General features: G+C 40.8%; 1 long non-coding RNA gene across 10 annotated transcripts; it reads left to right on the top strand.

The window, feature by feature from the left end:
- Positions 1-6,906: 6,906 nt before the first annotated feature.
- On the top strand, positions 6,907-13,448 carry LOC119336568. Of its 10 annotated transcripts, none has more exons than XR_005162623.1 (13): positions 6,910-7,462; positions 7,770-7,952; positions 8,817-8,884; positions 8,972-9,503; positions 9,962-10,031; positions 10,127-10,340; positions 10,632-10,730; positions 10,942-11,122; positions 11,573-11,708; positions 11,840-11,901; positions 12,175-12,260; positions 12,988-13,100; positions 13,193-13,448. It is a non-coding gene; the product is annotated as an uncharacterized LOC119336568 (long non-coding RNA). The 10 variants fall into 10 exon arrangements; XR_005162624.1 differs by having other exon boundaries at positions 6,911-7,462; positions 10,243-10,340; XR_005162622.1 differs by having other exon boundaries at positions 6,911-7,462; positions 9,962-10,088; positions 10,243-10,340.
- The last annotated feature ends 691 nt before the right edge of the window (positions 13,449-14,139 follow it).

The raw sequence follows: 14,139 nt of genomic DNA, 5'->3' as shown, positions 1-14,139 counted from the left end.
AAAGGAGGGAGGGGGGAGGTGCGGCCGGCCCCCTAGGGGTGCGCCTGGAGGAGTCCTACTCCCACCGGGAGTAGGACTCCCCCCTCTTGCCTTGGTAGAGAAGGAAAGGGGGAGGGGAAAGAGGAAAGGGGGGCGCCGCCCCCCCCTTCCTTGTCCTATTCAGACTAGGGGGGAGGGGCGCGCGGCCTGCCTTGGCCGGCCCTCCTCTTCTCCCTCTTGGCCCACTAAGGCCCATTATCCCCCGGGAGGGTTTCGGTAACCCCCCGGTGTTCCAGTAAAATCCCGATTTCACCCGGAACCATTCCGATGTCCAAACATAGGCTTCCAATATATCAATCTTTATGTCTCGACCATTTCGAGACTCCTCGTCATGTCCGTGATCACATCCGGGGCTCCGAACAAACTTCGGTACATCAAAACTTATAAACTCATAATAAAACTGTCATCGTAATGTTAAGCGTGCGGACCCTACGGGTTCGAGAACTATGTAGACATGACCTAGAACCATTCTCGGTCAATAACCAATAGCGGGACCTGGATGCCCATATTGGTTCCTACATATTCTACGAAGATCTTTATCGGTCAAACCGCATAACAACATACGTTGTTCCCTTTGTCATCGGTATGTTACTTGCCCGAGATTAGATCGTCGGTATCCAATACCTAGTTCAATCTCGTTACCGGCAAGTCTCTTTACTCGTTACGTAATGCATCATCCCGTAACCAACTCATTGGTCACATTGCTTGCAAGGCTTATAGTGATGTGCATTACCGAGAGGGCCCAAAGATACCTCTCCGACAATCGGAGTGACAAAACCTAATCTCGAAATACGCCAACCCAACATGTACCTTTGGAGACACCTGTAGTACTCCTTTATAATCACCCAGTTACGTTGTGATGTTTGGTAGCACCCAAAGTGTTCCTCCGGCAAATGGGAGTTGCATAATCTCATAGTTACAGGAACATGTATAAGTCATGAAGAAAGCAATAGCAACATACTAAACGATCAAGTGCTAAGCTAACGGAATGGGTCAAGTCAATCACATCATTCTCCTAATGATGTGATCCCGTTAATCAAATGACAACTCTTTTGTCCATGGCTAGGAAACATAACCATCTTTGATAAATGAGCTAGTCAAGTAGAGGCATACTAGTGACACTATGTTTGTCTATGTATTCACACATGTATTATGTTTCCGGTTAATACAATTCTAGCATGAATAATAAACATTTATCATGATATGAGGAAATAAATAATAACTTTATTATTGCCTCTAGGGCATATTTCCTTCAAAATAAGAGTACAGAGGCACCACCATGCGGTTCTAGTAGTAGTACTACTCGTACTACTAAACCTTGCGCTTGGCTCTTCGCCTCTTCGTGAAGTCGAACAATGATAGTACTTTGCATGTTCGGTACTACAGTGTATGCCTCTGGCAATCTGACACCGAATGAACTGATGCATGTCCATTGCCTGGGCGAGGTATGTTGCATTAGTCAAAAGGCGTAAGCGAGCTTCACCTTGTCCTGCAAGCTTCTCCTCGTTCTGCGAGTTGACGGGACACACCAACAAGTAGTGCTAGTCCATACTCCCTCCTTTCCGGTTAATATGGCTTAATCTTTTTTGCGGGTAAGTGAGAGAGCTTTATTCATATATAAGCATTCTTAGGACGATCAGCCAAGACACTGGTCACTAGGAAGCGAGGTACCCAGCATAAAAAGAAGTAGGAAGCGAGGTGTTTCATTAAGCCAGCTCTCGGCCACATTCAAAGTGCAGCAAGCACGGTTCGCACAAAGATGCGTCGCAAGGTTTGCTGACCTGTTTACATGCTGAATAACAAAAAAGAGAGGAAATATTACCGAGCGCTCCTATTTGTAACAGGATATGAGACAGAATTAAGTGAGAATTGTGGCGAGTGTTCCATGCAATCAACTTCCATTATCACATGCGAGAACCCTCGAAGAGAACCAAATGTGTTGAAGATTGCTTTATCACATTTTAAAAATATAATAAGAGTGCAGACGCTCCTCCATCCGGTTCCTAGTACTAGTAAACTTTGCGCTTGGTTGTTCACCTCTTCAGGAAGTGCAACAATAATAGTACTAGTATAGTGTATGCTTCTGGCAATCTGACACCGAATTAACTGTTGCACGTCCACCGCCTGAGCGAAGGACAGCTTGCATTAGTCAAAAGTTTCTCCTTGTCCTGCGAGCCACCACGCGCAACCTTCTCCTGTCCTGCAAGCTTCTCCTTGTTCGGCAAGTTGACGGGACACAACAAAGTAATGTTAGTCCATACTGCCTCCTCTCCGGTTAATATGGCTTAATTTCAAACGAGATAAATACATTGTCTGTCACTGTAAATTTGTAAAAATACGGTCAGTGGACTTCATAATACGCTCATTGTGCTCAATATATACATTTTCTGGTGTTTATACGGTCACTAGCTCACCCTGGCTGAGTATGTGTGCATGATGTCTACTATGCAACCTTCTCCTTGTAGACGTTGTTGGGCCTCCAAGTGCAGAGGTTTGTAGGACAGTAGCAAATTTCCCTCAAGTGGATGACCTAAGGTTTATATATCCGTGGAAGGCGTAGGACGAAGATGGTCTCTCTCAAGCAACCCTGCAACCAAATAACAAAGAGTCTCTTGTGTCCCCAACACACCTAATACAATGGTAAATTGTATAGGTGCACTAGTTCGGCAAAGAGATCGTGATACAAGTGCAATATGGATGGTAGATATGAGTATTTGTAATCTGAAAATATAAAAACAGCAAGGTAACTAATGGTAAAAGTGAGCGTAAACGGTATTGCAATGCTAGGAAACAGGGCCTAGGGTTCATACTTTCACTAGTGCAAGTTCTCTCAACAATAATAACATACTTGGATCATATAACTATCCCTCAACATGCAACAAAGAGTCACTCCAAAGTAACTAATAGCGGAGAACAAACGAAGAGATTATGGTAGGGTACGAAACCACCTCAAAGTTATTCTTTTCGATCAATGCATTGGGCTATTCCTATAGGTGTCACAAACAGCCCTAGAGTTCATAGTAAAATAATACCTTAAGACACACATCAACCAAAACCCTAATGTCACCTAGATACTCCAATGTCACCTAGATACTCCAATGTCACCTCAAGTATCAGTGGGTATGATTATACAATATGCATCACACAATCTCAGATTCATCTATTCAACCAACACATAGAACCTCAAAGAGTGCCCCAAAGTTTCTACCGGAGAGTCAAGACGAAAACGTGTGCCAACCCCTATGCATAGGTTCATGGGTGAAACCCGCAAGTTGATCACCAAAACACACATCAAGTGAATTAATAGAATAACCCATTGTCACCACGGTTATCCCACGCAAGACATGCATCAAGTGTTCTCAAATCATTAAAAGACTCAATCCGATAAGATAACTTCAAAGGGGAAACTCAATCCATTACAAGAGAGTAGAGGGGGAGAAACATCATAAGATCCAACTATAATAGCAAAGCTCGCGATACATCAAGATCGTACCATCTCAAGAACACGAGAGAGAGAGAGATCAAACACATAGCTACTGGTACATACCCTCAGCCCCGAGGGTGAACTACTCCCTCCTCGTCATGGAGAGCGCCGGGATGATGAAGATGGCCACCGGTGAGGCATCCCTCCTCTGGCAGAGTGCCGGAACAGGGTCCCGATTGGTTTTTCGTGGCTCTGGAGGCTTGCGGCGGCGGAACTCCCGATCTGTTGTGCTCTCTGATGGTTTTAGGGTATATGGAGATATATAGGAGAAAGAAGTCGGTAAGGGGGGCCACGAGGGGCCCACGAGGGTGGAGGGCGCGCCCAGGGGGTGGACGCGCCCCCTGCCTCATGCTTTCCTCGTTGCTTCCCTTACGTGCACTCCAAGTCCCCCAGATTGCTTCTGTTCCAAAAATAACTTTTCCGAAGGTTTCATTCCGTTTGGACTCCGTTTGATATTCATTTTCTGCGAAACACTGAAACAAGGGAAAAAACAGAAACTGGCACTGGGCTCTGGGTTAATAGGTTAGTCCCAAAATTAATATAAAAGTGCATAATAAAGCCCAGAAACATCCAAGACAGATAATATAATGGCATGAATACTTCATAAATTATAGATAAGTTGGAGACGTATCAGCATCCCCAAGCTTAATTCCTGCTCGTCCTCGAGTAGGTAAATGATAAAAGAAATAATTTATGAAGTGTGAATGCTAGCAGGTGCACAAGTTTGATCAATGAAATTTCAATCACCTTTTCTAGCATCATCATATGTCATAACAGTAGCTCGTCTCATAAACTTTGCATGAACAAGTAACAAACTATTCACATGTTAACGTATAGATCATAAACTTTCTTGAAAACTAACAAACTGTATTATTAGTCATCAAACAATTACAATTCATCTTATTCTTAGGAAGAGTCTATGTCAGAGCTTTGATTTAGCAAACTCCACATACTCAACTATCATTTAGTCTTTCACAATTGCTAACACTCACGCGATATTTATGGGTTCAAAGTTTTAATCAGACACAGAGAAAGATAGGGGCTTATAGATTCACCTCCCAACCTTTTACCTTAAGGGTAATGTCAACAATAATAGTTCATGATGCCTTACATCCAATTGGATATATATATATATATATATATATATATATATATATATCAGAATCTTTCCAACACGAGGTGCTTGCCAAACGATAAAATGTAAAAAGGAAAGGTGAAGATCACCATGACTCTTGCATAAGGTAAAAGAAAAGATAGGCCCTTCGCAGAGGGAAGTAGAGATTGTCATGTGCTTTTATAGTTGGATGCACAAAATCTTAATGCGAGGGAACGTCACTTTATATTGCCACTTGTGATAGGGACCTTTATTATGCAGTCCGTCGCTTTTATTTCTTTCATATCACAAGATCGTATAAAGCTTATTTTCTCCACACTAAAAGATCATACATATTTAGAGAGCATTTTTTATTGCATGCACCGATGACAACTTACTTGAAGGATCTTACTCAATCCATAGGTAGGTATGGTGGACTCTCATGGCAATACTGGTTTAAGGGATGTTTGGAAACACAAGTAGTATGTCTACTTGGTGCAAGAAATTTGGCTAGCATGAGGGGGAAAGGCAAGCTCAACGTGTTGGGCGATCCATGACAATATACTTTATTTCGGATATAAAAAACATAACCCATTACGTTGTCTTCCTTGTCGAACATTAACCTTTTAGCATGTCATATTTTAATGAGTGCTCATAATTACAAAAGATGTCCAAGATAGTATATTATATGTGAAATCTCTCTTCCTTCGATATTCTTTCATGAATTGTTCAAGTGATCAATACAATGTTTGCTAACCTTCAATAAATTTACCACCTCTACTTCTTATATGTAAAGTCATTACTCCCCATGGATAATCATATGAAACATATATAATTTCAGATTTATGGTATTCAATTCATTCAACCATTTACTCATAGGATATAAGTGAAGCACGCGAGTAAATGACAAACTACTCCAAAAAGATATAAGTGAAGATCAATGAGTAATTAAATTATTATATAGCTATGTAAGGACTCTCTCTCAATTAAGAATTTTAGATCTTGGTATTTTATTCAAACAGCAAGCAAAACAAAATAAAACGACATTGCAAGGATAGCACTCATCATGTGAAGAAGCAAAAACTTAGGCTCAACCGATACTAACCGATAATTGTTGAAGAAGAAAGGTGGGATGCCTACCGGGACATCCCCAAGCTTAGATGCTTGAGACTTCTTGCAATATTATCTTGGGGTGCCTTGGGCATCCCCAAGCTTGAGTTTTTGTGTCTCCTTAATTCCTCTCATATCACGGTTTCCTAAATCTCAAATACTTCATCCACACAAAACTCAATAAAAACTCATGAGATAAGTTAGTATAAACCAATGCAAAAACCTTATCATTCTCTACTGTAGCAAATCACAAAAATTATTATTCAACATTGCATACAAATGTCTCTGCATATTTAATACTCCTATACTCAAATAGAATCATTAAACAAGCAAACATATGCAAACAATGCAAACATAACAGCAATCTGCCAAAACAGTACAGTCTGTAAAAAATGCAAGAGTATCAATACTTCCCTAGCTCCAAAAATTGTGAACGAAAATTCCAACTGTAGTAAATTTATCAGAGCTCAATATGCAAAAAGTTTCAACATTTTATGATATTCTGACTTTTCTAGGGAATTTTTGCAACAGCGTTAAACTTTCTGTTTTGAAACAGCAACATGTATACTTGCAAAATAAGCATGGTAAAAGCTATCCTTGACATTTTTATTGAAAATAGAGATGAAAAACATTATTCTAAATAACAGCAAGCAAAGCAAAAGAAAATAAAATGACGCTCCAAGCAAAACACATATCATGTGGTGAATAAAAATATAGCTTCAAGTAAAGTTACCGATGAACGAAGACGAAAGAGGGGATGCCATCCGGGGCATCCCCAAGCTTAGGCTCTTGGTTGTCCTTTAATATTACCTTGGGGTGCCTTGGACATCCCCAAGCTTAGACTCTTGCCACTCCTTATTCCATAGTCCATCGAATCTTTACCCAAAACTTGAAAACTTCATAACACAAAACTCAACAGAAAACTTGTAATCTCCGTTAGTATCTCTACTCCTAATGTCTCAGTTTGTAGGTCGCGTTCCGGGTTTTATTTTCGTCCCACCTACCATGGTCTTTTTTGGTACCTGCTCCCACCTCACGCTCAGCCCCGATGAACCAAAAAAAACCTCCAGCCAAGTCCCACACCCGCCCCCACGCGCCTAACCTCCCGTCGTATCCATCTGTCACAAATAAAAATAAACCAGCGAAAAACAAATCGGCGAAAATTAACCAGCAAAAAAAATCGCAAACCAATCCCGCACATACGACCGAGGTCTCTTGCCCTCAAGCGACAAACAGTCGCCAGACTCTGTGCCCTTGTTCGCCGCCGCCGCCCTTCGTCCATTCACCGCCGCCGCTCCATCACTTCGCCGCCGGCCGATGGATTCGCCGGGTCGTCGCTCCTCAGGGCCAGCCCCTCCCGCCGCGCTGGATCACGTGGCGGCCTAGGGAACCCTAACCAGCCCCCGATCTTCGCATCTCTCCCTGAATCCCTCCTCCTCCACGAGCCGCGCGGTGTGCTTCCCTCCTCCCACACGATGCTCCTCTCCCTCCCCAAATCGACATGGATCTCGCGCTGCTGGATCCTTTCCTCTCCCTCCCTGACTTGCCGTGAATCTTGTGCTGCGAGAGCTGCTCTATCCCTTCCCTGGCCGCCATAGATCTCGCCAGCCACCATCGGAGGAAGCCCCACAAACCCAAGTTTGATGGGCTTGCCAGCGATGTTGAGGTCCTTGCCATGGCTCCGAGCCTGGAGAGTAGCGCTGTCCCAGATTGAGGTGGAGCTCCGGAGGGAGATGGTACGCACATTATCATTTCCTTCATGTATTTCTACCCTGCAAATCGGTTTTGTATTGTTCTGTATGTCATATTTGTGGCAAAGAGAATTAGGCACTTGCGGATTGCATCCACTTGTATTTTCTGATGAGATATGAGATCTGGTTACAATGCGTGTTTCAGTAAAACTGTGGCAACGGTGGCTATTTTCTTCGCGTGTAGAAGCTTGATGCGATTGTGCATGACTGGCTTGCAAATTGCGTTTCCTTTTGCCATTCATATTTTTCTGGTTTCTCAAGAGATGGAGAACTTTTGTTGCATGTGCTGCAGACGCTGTTCAAGACGCTGGCCATCACTTTCTCCAGGATGATGATCTTCACTGGGATCACGTCTTTGTACGGTAGCATCCTCCAGTTAGGAAGGCCTGCCGGCCAGCCTCGTGTGGGGCTGGGTCATCATCTCCTTCTTCACCTGGTTAATGGGTGTCGTCATGTTGGGGATTTCTCCTTGCCTGTAAGCACACACCTTCCCAGAACTTGCCAGATTCAAGAATCAACCCTATCTGTGATTGAAATTTGGTTCTTTGTTTATCCGTTGCTTATAACATTCAGTTTGGTTTGGTCCGTCTCAGTCAAAATGATGCCATTGATATACATAATTCTTGCAATTTAGTTCTGGCTCTCGAGTGGCAATATATGTGGGACAAGTACTGAATCTTGAATGTAATTTTTTCCTGTATTTGTGCTGCATGAATGTGTCATATTAATTGGAAAAGACTATGGTTTCTGATCACGGCTGGTGTGCTATATTTTAAACTTTTTTTATTTTTTGTTTGACAACAGACAACTGGTTCCCTCTATTTCTAGGCAACTCATCTTTCTGCCCGGTCTTGGGTCAGCGTTGCTTGCTTGCTTTTCTCCCATAGCCCCATAGATGAGTGTCGACGCAGTCTTCGCCTTGGCTATCAGATGCGTCGACGTTGTCGTCGCCTGTGCCGCAGACCAGTCAGTGGATGCTGATGCTTTGGCGAATCTGATGTGGCAGTGGTACCAAGTCTGCTCCAAGTCATGGGTGCAGTAACTACCCGGGTTTTGTCAATCTTCCTCCTCGTGCTTGTGCGTTGGATGCACCTTTTGCCTAGCCGGTGACTTGAAATTTATTTGGGGATGGAAGTAGCAAACTGATGCAGATAGTTTCATAGTTTTGGTGTACTTAGTGTCAAATCTGGTTTGACTGCTTCAAATTTTAAAAGAGGCAACCACAGAGTTCTTCTTCTGTTTTTTTATAATATGTGTCTGATTGACCTGCTTGGTTGTGGCTTGTACAACTTTCTATTCTCCATTAACCCTTTGATTTATATATGTTGATCTTTCCCAGTTGTCTGAACCTCTAACTACTGAAGCTGAAAATGAAGTTCACGATTGTTTGTATGGTAACGGTTCAGGGTATGTTTCATGACATGCTTGCATCTTGTTTGAAGCTTCCTATGTGCCTTACTAACACAACTGAACATTGCTCCTTTTCACTTACAGTAGCAAAAGTCCTGGTGCTACATGAAACGTCTAACACTCAGGTTAGCAGGAAAAAAAACAGTGTTTGAGACCACATGGCAGGTTAAATGATGAGCTAAATATTCATCTTACATGTACTAAACCATCCTTATTGATTGCAAACATGTAAACTTTGCACTGATGTTTTTATACGTAATGGGGAAAGTGGGATCCCTTGTCTTCAGGTCATTAATTTGTACCTTGAATTGTTAAAGGAGATGGGAATAAAAAACCCAAAAGGTTCTTTAAATGCAGCTTCTTCAATACATTTATATTGACAGTTGATAGATGGATCCAGTAGGCCTTGGTAGTGCTAAGCGTGTTTGATTCCACTATTGCTAAGCGTGTTTGAAACCACTATTGCTTGAGTCGTTCTTCCGGTCTCTCATTGGTACGTGGGGCGTACCCCACGTAACATTATGTTTCTCTGATAAATTTGCTGATGTGAAGGTCGGACAATTCCGAGAATCAGACCTGCCAATATGAGAAGTTAAATGTAAGAAATGAGAATAAGGTGAATACGCTGACAGCTTTTTCACGCCTTTCTTTGATAGTTCTGTGGTATTTTTTTCCCATTCACTCCTTGTGAAAATGAAATCTGTTATTTCAACTAAAATTCATATCCGCATCTACCATTATACTTATCATCGTGTAACATTATGGGGACAAATGCAAAAGTTGTTTTTGTTTTTCATCCATCTCTACGTTTTCTGAATAATATTTTTTTCTTAGCATAAACAACAGAGAAGCCCTCTGCACTGAACAAAAAATGTATTGAGTTGAAACCTATATCTGCCAAATACAAATAATTGTCATCAAATCATGTACGGTGCTTGGATTTTATTTACCGAGAAGATCGTCATTGTTGTGTATACACTTCATCATTTTTTTTCATTGATGTTGGCTGCAAATGTTTGACATGAATTAAGATTTCTAATATGTATTCCAGTGATGTTTTTTTAACATTTTCAGGAAGTAGTTTTCTTCGATGAAGAAGATACAAAACCGCTGAATCCGTTGATGTCAAGGTGGCTAATAAACGGTAAATTGGTAACACGATAAGTGATAATAATTTTGCCTACTAACACGAGAGCAAAAGGTACTATTCATGATATTTGTGTGCTTGTGTTTAATTAGATCAATTCTTTGGCCTCCGAGAAGATGCTATCCAGGGTGTTTGATCCATCTCCCGTCAGACTTATTTTTGTTGATCTTGTGCTTGACACCAATTATTTCTTCTTCTCAAAAAAAAGGAGGAAGAGGAGAGCCCTGGTGGCGCGGACATCCAACGACCCGGACATCGTCCTCCCGTGACGTCCTCCTCCAAGCCCGAATCCAGTGCCTCCTCAAGGTACGTTAGCCTGCAGCAGCAGTGTGAGCCTCTCACTGTATTTTTTCCCTTTAGATCTTGCAGAACCAAACGTGACTCTGCACAAAATTTGCACATCCATTCGCTGACATTGAAATACGGCGCTTCTGATCTATTTCGTGATCCACATGAATGCATAGCTTTGTCACATTATCTCAGTCATATATGTCACTCCAGCCCATACTAGCCTCAAATATCATTCAGATTAACTTGCTTCAGAAATGGAGATAATTATAGATTTATTCCTGATTCTATCATATTAACTTGCTTCAGAAATGGAGAAGCGCCATGGTTGGCTGTTGCTTGAGGAAATGAGGAGATGCATATGCCAGCAATGTTGTTGGAGCAAGGAACACTTCCATATTCTATAAGGTCTTTCAATTTATGTGTCGAGTGTTTTCTTCTTCTATAAAGTTGGTTGTTCATGGGTGAGACAAACCGAGGAAAAAGTAGGCGTATGATGACTATTTTTAGTTTGTTAGATCAGTTGTAGAAATCAAGTGCCTTTTATGTTCACGTCATCATTTGGTTTTACATAGTTCAGGATTATATTTATCATAATTCAACATCTGTTACATGGCAGGCCGATGCCAAGGAAGGTGAGGGTCCTGTGGCTGGCTGCTGCTAGGAATAGCAGGCAGTAGGGAAGTTTCTTTCTGATTTGAAGTGTGCAGATTGGGACAGCTCGCTTTTTGTGAGCAACCATCTGAATGCTAAAATGTCATAAATGGCTGTGAACAGATCGGATATGATTCATACATCAGGTAAATAGCATGTACCTCTTTTGATTTCACATGTGCAAAGAGCACTTGCCATATGATGTTTGTCCCATCGGCAATAGTATGGATACTATGGAATTCAGAAATAATGTGCTTGAGAAATTTTCAGACTAATGGTAGTGCAGATTTCAATTAGAAGAGTTCTAAAATATATTGACCAAATTGTTTCTTCAGAACTTGGTTTAGCCCAAGGCTCTCAAGAAAATGGGTTGTGTGTTTTAAGTAATTCTTATTTCGGAAACATATAGTGGAAGCTGCCAGTCTTATCTCTCTTTGAGTCCTCCTAAAGGAATTCTTTGGATAATTTCTTCTTACACTAAATTTTGACATGTTGACACTCAGGTGAAATAGTTGTGACCTCATGTTGCAGTATCTACCAAAGAATATATGTGAAATCCAAGGAATCATTTCTGACTTCTGAGCGATTTGTGGTAGGGCTCAAGATATGTGGTTTTGGATTAGGGTATGACTCAAGATATGTGACTTCCAAGGGAACTGCAAACTCAAGATATGTGGTCTTGGACTAGCAAGATTTGCATCCAGTGACACCCCTACAACAGTTTTCTGGATGGTATGTTTAGATTTTAATAGATTTGATCCACGATAATTTAATTTTATTAATTATTTTTAATGAAATAGATAGCATAACGGACGCACTTCTTGCAACTTAAATCTCATTGTCTTCTCGAACATGACTTGCAGGACCATGTCACCACCTGATGGTACCGAGCTCATGAACTCTGTAATGTTCTATCATTACCAAGGTAGTTAATAAATTGCTTGCCTTGTGGTTGTGTTTTTTTTCAGCATTCTTTGCATTTGCACTACTTCCTCATTTTCATAGGTTTGTACAACTAAGAAAGATGTTAGATTTTAGCCATATGTTCCATTTTCTTTGCCGTGACTCTGAAATAATGAGCTTTCAACATCCTAGAGTATCTTGACATATCCTCTCTAGCCTCTTTCTCTCAGTTATTTTGTCTATGCAGGAGTATTCACAACTTATGCCCTTGTCTCACGAATTTTCTGATATGCAGTGTTGTTAACAATTTCCGGAGGCTAACTTAGAGGAAGATAGAGGAAAGAGCAGGGCAGTTGAGGGGAAGTACATTTCTCACTGGAGGTAACTTACATTATTACATTTCTCCGGAATGTAATCGATTATATATATAGGCTCTCAATAATTTTCTGCTGCCAATGACATACATAGTTTGTGTTAAAATGATTAGGAGTACCAAAAGGCATTAGTCAGTTAATGTGAAGTGTTTCTGTATTTAGAAATCTTGAAATTGGCTCTTTTCATTATCATTTTCATGATCCTAATGTCTATGTGAAGTATTTTTGAATTTAAAAAACTTGAAATTGGCTCTTTTGGTGAAACGGCAAGAAGCACTTTAGTGAGAAATTAAAGACGAGAAGAACATAATGTACACGTGTGGGTGGACGCAAACGTCCCCGTAGGGGGCAAACTGGTCGCAAGCATGAAAGAAGAGGCACATCGGCCAACAAACACCCCTTTCTCCGAATGTACAACCCATAAACTCGGGCATGAATTCATAGGTGTGCATCATCGTAGATCTTCTAAAACACTTGGTGCACGCTGCATTACAAAGACCTTCTTGCCACAATTGGCTTGTGCTTGTAGATGGATGCCAATTATGGAGTGTGGAGATGAATCAAATGGAGAAATAATTTCTACTCCCTCCGTCCCATAATAGAAGATGTTACTACAACCAATATATGAGTATATTGGTTGTAGTAACATCTTATATTATAGAATGGAGGGAGTATGTGCATATCCAGTATAAATTTGGTATGATTTGTACTAACAATCTGATGTGATTTTGTAGACACTTTTTCAGATTACTAGACATATAGGAAGAATTATGAAACTAAAATGGGATGTTACTGTTGGCATTTGATGACAAAGTGAGGCCAATATAGAACAAAAACTAAGCTTTTGGTGAGTACCTTGTGATTTTGTTATGTATTTTTCTGGCTTTAGTTTGCAAATGCAGCATGAAATACTTATGTGATTGCTCTTTCCTTTTGCAGGGACTAACCACGGAATATTAGTACTATATGCTGATATTGACAAGCCGCACTATCTTCTCCGGTTGCATGGGCAACGTGTATTATGTCGAAGTGTGTGGGATTATTGATTTTATGTCTTTATTTTTACTAATATATATTTATACAAGGACGACAATCAACAAAATGTGTATTTCTCATTCAACCAGTGTCCTCGCATGTAAAGACAAGTAATGCTTCGAGCACATGAGAAAGAAAACAGTACTTAAGAATTTTCCTATGGGTGGTCGTTTGATTTGCAGGATTTGTACTCTTAGGATTTTTGTGTTGAAAATTTTCAGCTTTTTGTTTTGAAAATTTTCAGCTCTCGCCGCAATGCACAACCGCATTATTTTTCTTCTCATGATAGGTACCACTCCATGTTTTATTTTTAGATTCAGGACCATGCATGCTTCTCACATCAATTCAGACAAAAAACAAGTGTGGTTCCTCGCACTAAGATGACCCAGCAGCTCTCTAAAGGGGTTCCTCACAGACGATGCCTCCTCGAGTTCCACTTATTTGATGCTCCCAACTCTGGTATAGTATGAAAATCCTATGAATAAATCTGAATTTTACTCTTTGATGCTTTTGCAGACCAGTCCTGGAGGATGTTGCTCGATGCATCTGTTTAGTCAAATGATTTGTCAATACTTCTCTGAATAGGTGACACTTATATATACTGATGGATCTAATTAATACTTTTGAGTGCATAGTGTTTAAACATATAACCATTCATAATGTTCAAATGATTAAGTAAGGCAAGAGCTTCTGACTAACCAAGTAGATATATTCTACAAAGAAAATGTTGATTCTATTTCTGTCACCATATTAACATTTAGCATAAATGTTGATAAATGTTGATTCTACAAAAAAAAAATGTACCACGAATCAGGCATGTGCACGCAAGGGAGGGAAGAGGAGAGAAACAT

This window comes from Triticum dicoccoides, chromosome 7B (genome assembly GCF_002162155.2).
Source record: "Triticum dicoccoides isolate Atlit2015 ecotype Zavitan chromosome 7B, WEW_v2.0, whole genome shotgun sequence".
NCBI lineage: Eukaryota > Viridiplantae > Streptophyta > Magnoliopsida > Poales > Poaceae > Triticum > Triticum dicoccoides.
This window is presented reverse-complemented; position numbering and strand designations above follow the sequence as displayed.